At 46.7% G+C, this 13,301-nt stretch overlaps 1 long non-coding RNA gene across 2 annotated transcripts; it reads left to right on the top strand.

Annotated features, from left to right (window-relative positions):
- The first annotated feature begins 406 nt into the window (after positions 1 to 406).
- On the top strand, positions 407 to 12,590 carry LOC105019688. 2 transcript variants are annotated; one of them, XR_002195937.3, is made up of 4 exons: positions 407 to 1,093; positions 6,488 to 6,653; positions 8,663 to 8,842; positions 12,204 to 12,590. It is a non-coding gene; the product is annotated as an uncharacterized LOC105019688 (long non-coding RNA). The 2 variants fall into 2 exon arrangements; XR_828665.4 differs by lacking the exon at positions 6,488 to 6,653 and having other exon boundaries at positions 511 to 1,093.
- Positions 12,591 to 13,301: the final 711 nt, after the last annotated feature.

Below are 13,301 nucleotides of genomic sequence, written 5' to 3'. Positions count from 1 at the left end.
TCCACCCCTAACACATCTACACACTGTCCTCATTCTCCTCCACCCCTAACACATCTACACACTGTCCTCATTCTCCTTCACCCCTAACACATCTACACACTGTCCTCATTCTCCTCCACCCCTAACACATCTACACACTGTCCTCATTCTCCTCCACCCCTAACAGATCTACACACTGTCCTCATTCTCCTCCACCCCTAACACATCTACACACTGTCCTCATTCTCCTCCACCCCTAACACATCTACACACTGTCCTCCCCTCCTCTCTCACCTTAACCCCTGACACATCTACACACTGTCCTCCCCCTCCTCCTTCACCTTAACCCCTGACACATCTACACTGTCTCCCTCTCCCCCTTCCTTTCACCTTAACCCCTGACACATCTACACACTATCCTCCCCCTCCTCCTTCACCCTTGGCACAGCAACACACTGTCCTCCCCCTCTTCTTTCTTCGTCACAGCTCTGCATTCAGGCACTGTGTTTCCCACCAGGCCTGAGAGCCGCTGACAGCCACAGAAAACAGACACCGAGTTTGAGACATGCACTTATATAGAAACCGTTAGAGATAGTCTGTGTGTGTGTTTTGTTGAAAAGCTAACACACACACACACACACACACACACCAAAGAACGGGTGCTGAGAGCTTGAAACTGTTTACACCATGTGGGTGTCAAGCAGAATGTGAGCCAGCTGCAGAACTCAGACAAACCCATCAGTGTTTCAGGACGACAGACTCCGGTCAGCTCCGACAGGGTGATCCTATCTGCAGGACTGGGAAGGAGCCAGCATAGTGTTCCTGTTTTCAGTGGGAGCCACCAGTAAGTAATGTTCTCGAAAGGCCAATTGCTGACGCAATTCTTTTCTTCAACGGCAGCCTGTAAGTCAGGCTGTAACCGCACAACGACACGTTGGCAGGTTGGAAATGGAGGGAAAACGATGCGTGCCGCTTCATGAATCATCGGGCTCAAACTCATAAGTATGCAGGCGAGCAGAGAGGACGCTTGTTATTTCAACACTGTTGGTGTTCGGTGGGTTTTTGCATCCTGGATTCATTGGGACAAAGGAGCTAAAGAGGGCTGCTTACTAAGGTAATTGAGTAGCAGTGGCTCCGTTGAGAAGGACTGAAAACAGTGGCAGTACACACACCGTGTTACTTTGCGTTTCAGTGTGTGTGTGTGTGTGTGTGTGTGTGTGTGTGTGTGCGCGCTTTCATGTGTGTGTTCTGTTGTGTGTGCGCACCTGTGTGTGTGCCATCCACACAGGGCTCATCTCTCAACATGCTCGCTCTTTCCGCTTTCAATTACTGCAGCGGCGGCGGGGGAGGGGGGGGTCTAGGGGAGGGGGAGCGGGGGACACAGTCGAGGAGGTGTGTAAACGGGAGCAGTGTGGTCTGCCTCTCGCTCAGTGCCTGCAAGCGCAAAGATAACAGCCTGCCTAATCCACCGTGCACGCTCACACACACACAAACACACACACAGGTGGGAAACCGAGAAGAACGAGCAGGAAATAGAGATCAGCACAAACACTGGCATCCACGTACCGTACAAACCAAGCGCACACACGCACAGGCACCCCCCCCCCCCCCAACATCCCCGAGTGCACTGTCTGAATGGCCAGTCATACACAGAGTGAAAAGAGCAGGTCATGAGAGGGCTCGGTACAGAACACAGACTGAAGATTCACGGTGGAATTAACAAAACAGCTAAATGCCATTATCAATATCAATGCTTCATATACTAGAGTATATAGAGGTGACTATTTGGACAGTGAGGATGTTTAAATTAACCTATCAAATTAAGATGATTCTAATTGCATAAGTGTCGTCAGTGTCTTGTCTTGATGCTAGGCTTTGTGTTTACATTTGGAGCCAAATGTTGTTATTTGACAACATAAGAAGTTTAAATGTCAGTCAAGCTAAATTTATTGGACAGCGCCTAAATCAAGCAGCAAAGAAATTATCTGGAACACAATGCCATAGATACCAAGATTTGTTCAGGGTTAAAAGGTTATTGACGGGCCAAGTCAATCATCCTATCAAAATTAAACAAGCAGGAACTGGAGATGGCTGCAGTACAGGCCTGGCAGAGCATAATCAGAGAAGATACCCATCATCTGGTCATGTCTATGGGGTGCAAATTACATGAAAAGAACATGACTTCTTTATTGTTCATAATGCTAACATCCTTTTGCTACCTTACGATGGGAGGACTAAGAACAAAACAGGCTGTCATTTCTAAATGGTTTAGATGACATTGATAAAAAAAAACTGTCGGATCTGACCATGTAGTCACTCTATCATTAGAAATACAAAGTGCTGGATTACAGAAAAACATGTCTCTCTTCAAACATTTAGAGTTCACTGTATATTTCCTAAATGCCTTTGAGATTACCGCTGAATGGAGCTGATCCAATTCCAAGAACCACAATCATCAGAATATTACTTATTTCAAAGGGGTTACTAGTGGCAGACAACATTTAGAGACAGAAAACACAAAGGCAACACAAAGTTCACAACCATATCCAAATGGATGGTTAGCACGAGGAAACGGAACAACCTTTTCAGACCAAGGAAATGCCAGTTCAGAGAAGGTTTAATGCCGGCATTTAAAAAACAGTCGTGTGCCCTTACCGATATGCACAGGTACCCTAGCCCAAGTGCTTCATTGTATTATCAGATAATGAGAAATGAACAGTGAATAATACACATGGACTTGCCGCTGATTTACAGCAACAGTTTATCCACAGACACAGAGAGTTGAACAGACAAATCCACCACTGTAATAAGTAAGCCTACGAAACACCAACAACCCGAACATCACACTCCTGTACAAGTGGCCTTGGTAGTCAGCCACTGTTCTTGTATGGTGGACAAAAGTGCCGTCTGAGCTCCCCTGTAGCCGAAGCAGCCGACTCTCCTCCCACAATGCGTCCAGTGTTCCCAGCGTGCACGTCCACACCCTGGCCTGACGGAGGACGGAGCGTCACTGCCTACGCCTCAGCTGGCTCCACTTCCAGGCCACATCCCCGTGGCACGGAACAGCGGCTAGCGAGACGGAGGAGATTGTTTTGGCATTTCGAAAAGCCGTCTGGTCTGCATGAACTGCGGTCCAGGAAGGTTTTGCCTAGGAAAGTTTGGTTTGATGCCGGTCTGGGGAAAAAGCACATCAGAATTGTTTGCCTGCTTTCAAGGTTTGATTCATCTAATTGATTAGATAACTAAAATGAAAAAAAACCCATGTAGGACGGTTTGCAGCCAGACCTCACCCCACAATGTAAAATCACCAAGAAAAAAAAGAAGCTTATTTAGACAATTTGGTGGGGCCGCTAATGCTATCATAGCAATATTAGAGTTAAAAAAACAAACATCCTGTAACCAATACTGTTGGAAAAGGTTATGGTATGCTGTCTGCTATACCACAGCATTCAACCAACCAGGATTCAGGGTTTGGTTTGAACCGCCTGGTTTATAATAAATATATCGACAGGTCAGCTTTGACAATCCCTAAAACAGCTGCGACTTTGACACAGTCTGAACAGGCGCCGACACAACGTGCCTGCAGGCGAACAATACAGCCCGTACAGCCACTCGGGCCATTTATTCCGTGACGGCTTGCAATGCACCACGGCGGTGAGGAATTTCACATTCTATGGAAGTTTCCAGAAGAGCCACGGCCGCTGACATGTTCCTCTGCAAACATTGATTTCTCCTTTCCACAAACCAAGAATGGAGTGCACTTCCGTGTGTTATCCCCGCTCCCCCTGAGGTATTCCACCCCCTCACCCCCCCCAGAGGTATTCCACCCCCTCACTCCCTCACCCCCCCCTCAGTATTCACTACTCAGTGCCCTACTTTGACGGGGGCCCTAGTTCACTAAAGAGAGACGGCGGTGCAATTTGGGCCGACCCTTGTGATTTTGGCAGCGCAGTAGAATCCTTAACGACCTAATGAAGACGGTGACGCTGCCGGGCCGCGAGCGAGGCCAAGACGGAGAGGTGAACCCGATAACAGCTGAACTTTAGGTAAACCCCGTCCCCCTGTTGTTCTCTCTGGCTCAGCAACTCGCGGTGTATTCCACGGAGGAACAGTTTGACGGACTGACAGAAGATGAAGGGCTGGAGGTTGGAGGGGGGGGGGGGGGGGGTGCCGAGGGAGGGAGGGAGGAGGCGGGCACACGATGGAGGGAGTTGTGCAGAGATGTGAGCCGAGGAATTCATTCAACCTGTGTCAAGGACAAACTCCAGATGTGTGGGAGTGTTCTCTCTGCCTCTCTCTCTCACTCTCTCTCTCTCTTTTCTTCTGTCCATCTTTCCCTGGTTGCGTGTGAGGACATGGAGTGGGGGAGGGGGTTGTGGGAGAGATGGGTGGTTATCTATTAGCGCCGAAGCCAGCTGTCAGAGAGCAGGCAGCACACTGACAGCGCACGCCTCTTGGCCTGTCAGACAGAACGGGAGTCACGTTACAACCACCCCCCCCCAACACCCCCCCCACCCCCGCCCGCCCTCGGAGTGACAGCCAGTCCACACGGCGCACCGGAGGCCTGAAACCAATAACGCGCAGGCTTCTCCGAGCGGCCACGTGTGAGCGTGCACGTGTGCACGCGTGCTCCAAACTTTTGAGCCAGGCTGCCATTAAGGTCAAACGCATTCGCTGATAACTTAGAATTGATAACGCTAACAGCCGGCGTACCGTTTAGGATTCTAGTGGAGTCTTTACCAGAGAGCCCCACATACCCCCACCCACACACACGCCCACAGCCAATTCTGTCTGTCCCAGCTTGGCTGTAAACCACCTGGTAGATAACCCTATTGGCAGAGCATATAGCCTGCGGCTGTATGGAACGATGGAATATACATAGTATGATGTTTGTCCAGGGTCCGTGTGACTGAGGCCGGAGTGATTTCAGACCAAATGAGATGTTGGGAATGGTTGACTTTTAGTTGAACACTATAGCGCCTCCTCTTGGGCCAGTGGGCCTGATCTCTATGGCAGGACGCAGCATTCAGCCAAGATGTCAGAACCATGCCTGTGGTATCTAAGATGGAGTATGATTAACCAGCTATGGGCATATATTTTGTGCAGATCTTAAATCCTACTGAGACCCATTTGGAAAGTGGGGTCAGGGCCAGGGATCAGTCATTACTGACGATGGCCCTGGAAAGATTAGGGTGAAGTGCCTTGCTCAAAGGTACATTGATCACAGATACGTATGCAGGTGATTCACCCCCCCCCCCCCCCCCCCCACCCCACCCGCCCCAACAAATACATTAACAGGTTATGGTAATATATATATATATTTAATTTTTGTTACTTCCTTCTAAAAGTTGAGCTTTGCTCTGGGCAAAGATAAATCCGAAACAGTGACTTAGCCTTGTGCAAGCCTTGTACATTTCATGGTGGATAAGCCGGGGATAAGCATGTTCTGTCAACGCGTCCGTCTAGTCCGTGCCAGGAACGTCGCTCGTCTCCCACCGGTGGGTTTAGGGTGGTCTGAACCGGTTAGGAGCAGCATCCACCCAGTCAGCCCTCGGTACTTACCCAGGGGCACAAGGACAACAGCCCCTCTATACATAGACTGATACCAGAGAGGCCCCTGTTTTGACTGGGAGCCATCCCTCTAATATTTAACCCGGAGAGACAGAGGAAAGTGGTGTGACAGTCCAGGAGATAACAGGTGATTGAAGGGCTATTTAACTTTCATTGACAGAACAGAGTATCGGGCATGGGTATTTTCACATTGCGTTTGGCGGCAGAATATAGTAATAAGAGTCATGAAAATAAATCAATAATCATCACGGTGCAGGTTGATCTGGCCAGGAGCTCGAGGCCATAAACGTGAGGCGCTGACCCGTGAGACACGAACAGCGTGTGGGGCTGCCTGGCGGCAGCGAGGCCGAGCGCGTTTCTGATGTTTCCCAGGCCTCCACAGAGTGTGATGGGGATGGCTTCAATCTTACGGTTGTTGTTTTTTCACCTCAGTGACAGGAGAGATATAAGACAGACATTAGGTGGTATTTAATGAGCCAATAAAACGACAGCTTATCAACAGCTTCAAGGCAGGTATAAGCAGCCGAAGAGACCATTATTGCCACACACAAACTCACTGAAACACACGCTGGCTGTACACTGAAGCCAGGCTCTCCGGTCGTGGTCTGTTGTGTCTTGTTGACATGGCGTCTATTTATAGGCCGGGCTTACTTAATGTTGTCTGGAACCCCATACCACGCCATTTCAGTCCTTTGTACCCAGCACTGCCGGGCTAAAGAAAACACAGGCCAGTCTCAAACACTTCCTGCTGTTGTTGTCTGTGTGTGTGGATAGAACCAGTTTGAACTAAATGGCTGCCAGTTTTAGATTTGCACACACACAAACACACATTAATTTTTTTCTTGTGGGGACCGGAAACATAGAAACCCAGGTTCCCTATCCATACCACAATCCTTAACAGCAAAACGTTGTTACTTTTACCCCGTTTCATCCCCAGTTTCACAATATCCAATTAGTGATTTAGGCCCTGCTTCATCACAGCAACTCCCAGTGGACTCAGGACAGTTGATGTTGAGTGATGTGTCTTGTGAAGCATGGTCCTTATCATGCTGCTGGCTCCACTAACGGAGGGAACCGTTCTCTGATCTTCTACCACTATTAAGGTAACAATAGCCCAAGCTGCCATATTGAATGGACAGAGCGTGTTGAGGCAAGGCAACCACATTCGTTGGCTAACCCCTCAAAACCACTTGGTGCTGGTTAATTGCACCCCCTTCAAAGGGACCTCAGGGGTAATCATTGAGCAGGTTTTTAACACTGGTCTTGCAATGACACAGCTGACTGCTGCGCCATTTGGGGGCCCCGTTAACCTAAACTTAACCTCACCCTGACGCCTGACCCGTAATGCCTAAAAGTAACCCCAATTTTAACACTACACCCGATTATAACTTCACCCTAAACATAAGGCTTAAGGTGGAAAGAAAGCCCATTTTGTTTTTAGCGGGGACCGGACAAATAACCTTTACGGGGACTCAGCATTGCGGGGACATCTGGTCCCCACATGTACACAACACACAGATCTGGATCCCAAACGCACACATAACGAGCCAGCCGAGTGGTGTTTACAGATCGGTGTAACAGCTTATTAAGCAAATAGCTGACCAGGGGTGACTACTTAGACAGAAGGCCCCGCCCTCCCCACTGCTCTCCCTCGACTGAGTCAGGCTCCAGTTCCCCGGCTGCCGTCGCCACGGTGATATTGTCAAGAGGGGGAGGGTTACGGTGCCGGCCAATAGCAGGGCCAGTAAATGAGGCTTAGCGCCGTGGGGATTCACGGGGATTCCCGGGTCCCAGGCCTAATCCAGTCTCTAATAGAATTATTCCATGTGAATCAATCCCTCAGAGTGGTGACGACGGGGACGGGTCGGCAGGAAAGGCCACATGAGACCGTTGGAGTGACTGGAGTGGAGGCACACCACGGCAGGGAGGGGCACGACTACCTACACACACACGTGCGCGGGCATGTGCGCGCGCTGGCGCAATGTGCGGCCATACACGTGTGTGCGAGGGATAAGATAAAGAGGTGGAAAGAGAGAGAGAGAGAGAGAGAGAGAAAAAAGAGAGAGAATGTCAAAGTGTGGCATTTATTTTCTGTCATCTACCTTTGAGTCACAGCGTAGCTGCAGCACCAAAAGTAGATCTTTGATAGTGGTCTACTTCATCTGTGAAACCACTGAACTGTGCGCATGCGCGCACACGCACGCACGCACGTACGCGCACACACACAAACAAGGCAGCCAAGAAAAACCTTTGCATAACATGTAGGGCGTGACACTCTTTCCATGGCTTTGATAACGAACTGGCTGCGTGTTTACCCACACACTTTCCCAAAGTCACGCTGTTAGACAATAAAACATGACCGGTGGAACTACTGATTGGAAAGGAGCCCAGACACCATAAAAAGGCCATAATATAGTTCCCCTGTAGGGCAAAGGAACAGCTGGGGCTTCAGGTACACATGCCTACCTATCAAGGATTTAACAAGCAATTCTTCCAAGATCCTAAAACAACCTTTAGAATCAAAATACACTGTAATTGCGAGTTACATTTGGGCACAATGAGAGTTTTAGGTGGTGTAATTGTGCTGCCAGGGGTAGACAACTTAAGACAACACACAAAATCTATGAAAGGTTGTCCCCCACAGTTACATGCTGTGGGGGACTAGCATGAAACATTTGAAGGTTTTTGGAACAGATGATTAAAGGAACCAAATCATTGTTCTAAGAACCCCATAGAAGACGGGGTCCATTGAGGAAACCTCTGAGGCTGTTCAAAACAAAACGTTCCAATTTTGTGACAACATGTGGAGGAAATTTCCTGAAAAACCTAAAGCTCTTAATTTTAAAGTATAGTTGTATGATCTGATAAGTAAATTGTTTTATGACATTTCTAAAAAATGGCTATGGTGTTTGAAACCTTTGATTCCCTTTCTAGAAATGTGATTGTGAGCATATTACTGAAAAAGGTAGGAATGTGTTGAAGGATAGGTGCATTTAGATGACAAAGAACTGAACAGCTCATTTGGGTAGGCGTATGACCTGCAGACATATTGACAAGGAGCAACACAAAGGTTTGTAGAATTGATAATGCTTTGCTTCACACTCTTTCGCAGATCACATGCATCTACATCTACAAAAAAAAAAACACCGAAAGATGTGAGTGCTGAGCTCACCAGTGAGAGAAACACAGGGGGTTAAAGCCCAAGTACCAAGTGGGAGTGGGGAGAAGTCCAGATTCAAGTCACAGAGTCTGCTTTCTCCTTCCTTCAGTGAAGATCCCAGAGGCCTCTAAGGTACGGACAAAGTGATTATGTGTATGAAACCATTGTCCAAAGTGAATCGTTTTTTCAATCAGAAACCAATGACTGAAACAAATACTGCTGTGTTCATGTATTGTTATTTATCTGTGCATGTATTTTGTTCATGTTAGCATTCACATCTCTCCTCCTCCATACACCTCTAAACACATGCACTCATTCTAGATATGGGAACAGGACACTAACCTAACGTCCAGAGAGCAGACAACTAAATGACTGATGAATTTTTGTAATTCCAATTATTAATACAAATAATAGGATGGGGACTAATTCATCAATTAACCCTAGGAAGTCCTACGAAAGGTTCTTAGAGGAACCAGTAAAATGTGTCCTTCAACAAAACCTTTAGGATTTCCTCAAAAACTAAATGTAGAGCTAGGAGGCCATAGAGGCTCCTCCACAATGTTGTTCTTTCCAGCATGTACTTTTAAACTCAGCCAAGGAGATAGGCACTAAAAACCTGTAAACAAGTCCTCATGCCACCCTGTTGAAACCCCACCGATAAAAATAGAACGTTCCCTTTTTCCCACTGCCTCAATCAGAAGAGGAAGAGCAGTAGTGAAGGAGTGAGTCATGAAGTCTGAGTATTTTTTTCCTGCACCATTTCTCAGAAACCACGGGAGGGTTGGCTCATCTGTGGTCCCCGAGTGAGTGTAGGAACACCGCAGGGGTGACAGAGACCAGCTCATCCCCGGGGCTCTCCTTCCAATCAGTCAGAGCCGAATTGCTCCATGTATTTCTTCCCTCTAGTTTCCCCTCTGCTGGACGTCAGCCGAGTGAGAGACAACCAACTGACCAGAGGACATCAGGACGCAGACTATACAGGCCACTTAGACTGCCTCCACGGGTCATGAGGATCAATAGTCTGACCGCAGCAAATCTCATTTCAGACAATGGGGCCGGGATCCTTTCAACCATTATTCACTTAACAACCACCTCTCCTTGTCTGGCGTGTATTGTCCAATAATATATTAGAACTGGACCCGAGTTTCCCCGCGCACAATGCCAGCCCTGGTCTGTGCAGGGTCTAAGGCAGATTTAAACCAGAGCTATCTGGGCACGGTGGTAACTGGCAGTCATTTGTTTGTTTTGACAACATTTAGCTTTGACTATAATATTTTAACTATTTTACACCCCCCTGTCATTTATAACTGTGGACTGGCCAGGGGAAGGCCAAATGAACAAATATATTTTCTATTAACAAAAGAAAATTACAGAGTTATGAACTACTCACCATGTGGGGACAAGAAAACAAAATAGAATCCATGTTCTCTAACCTCAATAACCTAACATTTAGGCCTAAATCCAAATAGGATCCTAAATACGAACTTTAAGTTTAACCCTATGGCAAAATAACTTAGTCATCAAGGGACTGGCAAAATGTCCCAGTAACACATTTGTATTTCTATTTTTTGCTATCCTTATGAAGACTTCTGGTCCTGTTAAAACATACACATCGGAATTATTTTAAACTATTTGTCTTGGGAAAGTGTTTATTTGGCTGTAAAAATCCTATAAAACATTACAATAAAGACTAAGTATATTAAACAGGTTGTCATAAACCTAATATTTAGTCACAGACGAAACAACCAAGAAAATAAATAATGTGCGCCAACAGCCGATATTCCTGCTATCAGGGCCAGCCCTCCCATTAGGCAAGGGGCACTTGAATTTGAGGCGGCATTTTGACAGCCGGTTGCCTCCCTCCAGCGTGACAATTGGCTGCAGCAAATGGAGGGGCGCGGCATTTTTTTGTCTTGCCTAGGGTGGCAGATCATCCAGGGCCGGCCCTGCCTGCTGTCGCAGCACAAAACCCTGGAAACAAACCAAATGTATGCAATCCATGCAGAAATGGTGACCACGCACCCACTTTTAAGTGGAAGTATGAATTAGCCGTAAGGTTGAGACAGCAAGGCAGAACGTGTTTCTGATGTTTCCCACGCCATCACAGAGCGTGATGAGGATGGCTCCCATCTTAAGGTTGTGGTTTTTTCACCTCAGTGACAGGAGAGATATAAGATAGACATTAGGTGATATTTAATGAGCCAATAAAACGACAGCTTTCCAACAGCTTCAAGGCAGGTATAAACAGCCAAGGAGACCATTATTGCCACACACAAACTCACTGAAACACACGCTGGCTGTACACTGAAGCCAGGCTCTCCGGTCGTGGTCTGTTGTGTCTTGTTGACATGGCGTCTATTTATAGGCCGGGGTTACTTAATGTTGTCTGGAACCCCATACCACGCCATTTCAGTCCTTTGTACCCAGCACTGCCGGGCTAAAGAAAACACACAGGATGTTGTTCCGTTCAACAGGCAAACAGCGTTAGCAATTTCGTAATCATCTTGTACAATACCATTTTCTTTAATTTCAGGTAAAAAATAACATTTTCACATTAAGGAGGCTTTGGACAAATCAGTGTGGGACCTTTGAGTTCTAATAAGCCTGACTCGTCGAGCAGATTTATTGTCTCCATGCAACCGCTTTCGGGTCACAGGGCCATCACCTGATATTGCTGAGAGGCGGGTTAAGTGAAGACATGAGCCGATGTGATACCCTCTTTGCCCCTCGCCCGACAACACGCCAGCGTTCCAATCATTGTGCAACACCGTTGAAAACATTTGGGTTGCATAATCACACATCGCCAGCCTAGGAGAACACCGAGCATACAATATATGATTGACATGATTACCGCAGAGGACGGCCAAAGCAGAACAACACACAGGATATGAACACACACACACGAGGAACTGTCCCGCGGCACAGAGGCATGGGGACAGACGACCTCATAGCTCATGTCAGCAATGTCACAATGACATGGCATCTTATCACAAGCTACCTCAACAGTTCACCAGTGAAGAAATGGTCCTGGAGAGGCCCTTGTTTAGCAACTTTTGAACATGACTATGTTGACGTCATAAGACCTAATGTTCAGAAATTGCCCACCGGTGAAGTTACAGCAACTTCTCGTAGATCAATAAACAGATATCCTGTTTTTCAATCATTGGCCTACTTGTGGTAATGGCGTTTCATTCATAGCTCAGAACACGTTTCAATCGCAATGCTTTCTCGGCCCATGACCTAACATTTTTATATTAAAACCTTATTATTAACCATTTAAAACCAAAAACTCTGTAATTGCTTTCTGCCTCCCCTCTGTTGGTTGTTTCACTTCCAGTTCATCCCTCTGTATCTCTTGCAGTTCCTCCTACTGCCTGTCTCCTACTTTCTCTGTCAGTCTGTGTCTCGCTTCCATTTTTTTTCTGTCTGTCTCTCTTGTTCTGACTCTCTCTTACCTGTACTTCCTTTCTCTCCCGCAATTCTCTCTTTTCAGCCAACAGTAGGTGTGGTGGTTACTTAGCAACCCTCCACGCAAACTGCCAGAGGACAAAGCAAGGGAGAAGAGGTTGAGTCCAGAACAATCCCTGGTTCCCCCTCCTTCTCTGCTGGGAGTACTTAGACTTTAACCTTCCGCACAGCTCTCACACCGACCAGCTCAACAATAACCTCTCAGCGCTGAATCCCCTCTCAAGGGAAATGAAGAACAGGGATGGACAACACGTCTGTAACCCATTCATGGTCTACTCCACCCCAACAAGCCAGAAAATAAATTACTGTAGCTAAACTGAAATAATCATACATTGAGAATTATTGTATTATAGTACGTAACTATATTAATAAATGCATTTAAAATCAATAAAATAGAAAAGGTACTACCACACTGTGTCTGAAATTAGTTATGTTTTACTTGCACAATCCTTTGTCTCCATTGTCAGTCTCTCAGTTAAGCAAAAACATCTGACCTACAGCAAGGAGCCTGGCCTCTGCTTTTATGTTCTGACAACACAAAAAATACCAAAATGCATTCATACATAATAGCTGGATGGTGAAAGCTGCTAACTGAAATGCTTACCAGATCTTGCCACCTTGTAATGGACATAATCATGCAATAAGGAATGAGATACTTAAGGTGTGTTCAATAAGTATCAGTTGGGGTCAAGAGAGGTTAAAAGGCTTGAACCACCGTGAATAGCACTCTAAATGACATCTTTAGTTTCAAGTATTGATTTTGGCTCCGAATGCCAGCCAGTGATAATCCAAACATCTAAATGTCACTTATGACCATGAACAGGAAGAAGTGGAATATAAAAGGAATGCCATCCAGGGTTGGCCCCAAGAAGTGGAATATAACGTGAATGCTGCCTAGGGTTGGGTTCAGGAAGTGGAACATGACATGAATGCCTTCCAGGGTTGGGGCATGTTGCATTTAGATCCAACTCAGAGAATAATTGGAATTCCAATTGAAAAGATGAAACGTGTCACACCTTGAGTTCTTCAGTTAATGCGTTTCTTTGTAGACATTTATTTTATTAAATCACAGGCATGAGGCACACTACATACGCACCCCCTTTATGCCCAAAACAATTCAAAT

This window comes from Esox lucius, chromosome 22 (genome assembly GCF_011004845.1).
Source record: "Esox lucius isolate fEsoLuc1 chromosome 22, fEsoLuc1.pri, whole genome shotgun sequence".
NCBI classification, from domain to species: domain Eukaryota; kingdom Metazoa; phylum Chordata; class Actinopteri; order Esociformes; family Esocidae; genus Esox; species Esox lucius.
This window is presented reverse-complemented; position numbering and strand designations above follow the sequence as displayed.